This window comes from Pteropus medius, unplaced genomic scaffold (assembly GCF_902729225.1).
Source record: "Pteropus medius unplaced genomic scaffold, Ma_sr-lr_union100, whole genome shotgun sequence".
Lineage (NCBI taxonomy): Eukaryota > Metazoa > Chordata > Mammalia > Chiroptera > Pteropodidae > Pteropus > Pteropus medius.
Window position 1 is genome coordinate 1,704,140 of NW_024351546.1, and position 2,463 is coordinate 1,706,602.

The 2,463-nt window shown below is 50.1% G+C and overlaps 1 pseudogene; it reads right to left on the bottom strand.

Annotated features, from left to right (window-relative positions):
* Positions 1 to 224: 224 nt before the first annotated feature.
* LOC120587011 (serine/threonine-protein kinase N1-like) lies at positions 225 to 712 on the bottom strand (annotated as a pseudogene).
* Positions 713 to 2,463: the final 1,751 nt, after the last annotated feature.

Sequence of the window (2,463 nt, forward strand, 5' to 3'; positions counted from 1 at the left end):
CCAAGGCTCCCAGCTGAGGCTCCAAGTTGTCTCCAGTCTTTTGATGGATGCATGTCAATCTGAGGGAGGGTCCTTCCTGTTACCCCTCCACCTCCTCTCATCATTCCTGGTCCTGATGTTGTCACCCTCCCTTCCTCCATTACAAGTTTCATTCCTAGAGGGCTGGCAGCCCCTAGCCACAAAGTCGAAATCCCGAAGGCCATTCGAAATCCCGAAAGCCATTCTCACTGCTCTGTGGCAGTGAGAGGCCGCACATTGCAAGGCGGGCTCAGCATGGGGGCCTCCCCGGTGAACTCCTGGTCGAAATTGCTGACATCAGTACGGCCCGACAGTGTGGGCACGAAGGGTGGAGGCAGCGGCCGGACCAGCAGGACATCCCAGCCCAGGGTCTTGAAGAAGGGCCATTTCTTCACATCCTCTGCATCCCTCTCACTGGAACCCAGCCTCCGGTCTGGATTCCTCCTCAGCAGTCTGCGTATGATGCCAATGGCTTCAGCTGACAGCGGGGATAGTGAACCTCATCATTGACGATGCTATCAAATACTTCTTCCTCGTCATCCCCTAGGAACGGGGACTCGCCAACTACCATCTCATAGAGCAGCACGCCCAGTTCCCATCAGTCCACTGCCTGCGTGTACGGTGTGTCCGTCAGCACCTCGGGGGCCAGGAACTCCGGGGTTCTGAAGAATGTGCTGGTCCGGTCCCAGCACATCTTAGTGTGGAAATGAAACTTGTCTACACATCACTTCTTATCTTTGGTTTTCTACCCACCCATCATGACTAGGATCTTCACATTATTGATAAATGATAATGTCCACTGGGTACATGCTTTGGGCCAGGCAATTTGAAAGTATCACTCACATGAGTCTCATCTTTGGAGACAGGTGTTGTCTCTCGTTTACAGATGAAGAAATTGAGACCACAGAAGCTAAGTCGTTTAAAGTCCTCTTCCCCGCAGCTTGTAAAGGGCTGACTACCTCTAAGTTAGGTTCTAGTCCCTGCAGATGTGATGTTGTCCCCCCAACCCATTCACCACGGCATCTGTGAAGAAGAACCCAGGTAGAGAAACATAGGAAAGAAGTTCAGGTGTGTGTGTGTTAGACTGCTCAGATTGCCACAACGAAATACCACAGACATTTATTTTCTCACAGGTCTGGAGCCTAAAAGTCTGAGATCACAACGCCAACATAGTAGGGTTCTACTCTTGAGTTGCATATGGCCATCCACCTTCTTGCTACATCCTTACAGGACCTCTTTTTTTTTTTTTTTTTTTTTTTTGTGAGGAGAGAGAGCTGAGCTCTCTGCTGTCTCTTCTTATATGAATCAAGACCTCATCCTTATAATCTCATTTAACCTTAAATACTACCTTAGAGGCCCTATCTCCAAATACAGCCACACTAGGGGTTAGAACTTCCACATACAAATTTAGGAGGATATATACATTCAGTTCATAGCAATATGTATGCACATCTGTGTGTTTTGGGGCATGAAGGCCTGTTTGGCACTTCTTGTGTCACACCTGGCAGGTGACCATGCCCTTTAACATATTGCGGAAGTTCTTAGTTTCTGTGATAGGTGGTAAATTTCAAGGCCAACCATGCTGGCCAAGCTCAGCAGAGGTGTTCAAGCAGTGAGCTAGCCCAAAGTCAGCCTGGTCAGAGCAGACAGGATGTTGGTCACCTTCTGGGGAAAATTGGCCTAACATCCATTTGGCCTTTGGGAGCTTTCACTATCCACTTGCACTAGACTTATAACTGATGTCTCTGTCCAACCCTCTAGGGCAGGCAACAGCTGGCTCCTAGCCATGACTCTGTCCCTCACCCTACCTGGGTACAGTGACCCCCAAAGCTCTTTCCCTTTCAGGCCTAGCCAGGCTTGAAGTCACCCTTCATCTCCAACCAGCACACCTGGCCCTGAGCCCTCTGCTCTGCTCAGACAGCAGGGTTTCCAAACACAGCTATGTACTGCTGGTAAGCCATTTGTCTGCCAAGGGTCTTGCCTCTCTGAGCTTCACTCTCTCCACCAGAAAAATGGGGAGAAGCTGCATTAGCCCCAAAGAATTGTGCTGAGGGTTCTGAACTCGTTCCTGCAAAGTGCTCAGGGCTGAGTGCAAGCCCTTCCCCCTCATTATCTGGAGGGCTCTGATCTCTGGTCTCACCTCTCCATGGGATGAAGTGTCCCCAGGGACTGGCAGATTTCTGATTCCAAGCAGCAGTGACAGTACAGGCAGCCTGGGACGGAGAATAATAAGACTCTGCCAGGAGATGCTAATGACTCCAGCCAGGCAATTATTTTTAATGAATTCAACTCTCCCGCAGGCTATGAGGCCTGGGTGGGAGGAAGAGGGAGTCCTTCCACCACAGAAAGGGGGGCTACCAGGGATTCCTGTGAATGGGCCAGCACCCATTAGACTGCACCAACTCTTATCTCTCCTGGCATTTTAAAAGGAAACTTATATGATCG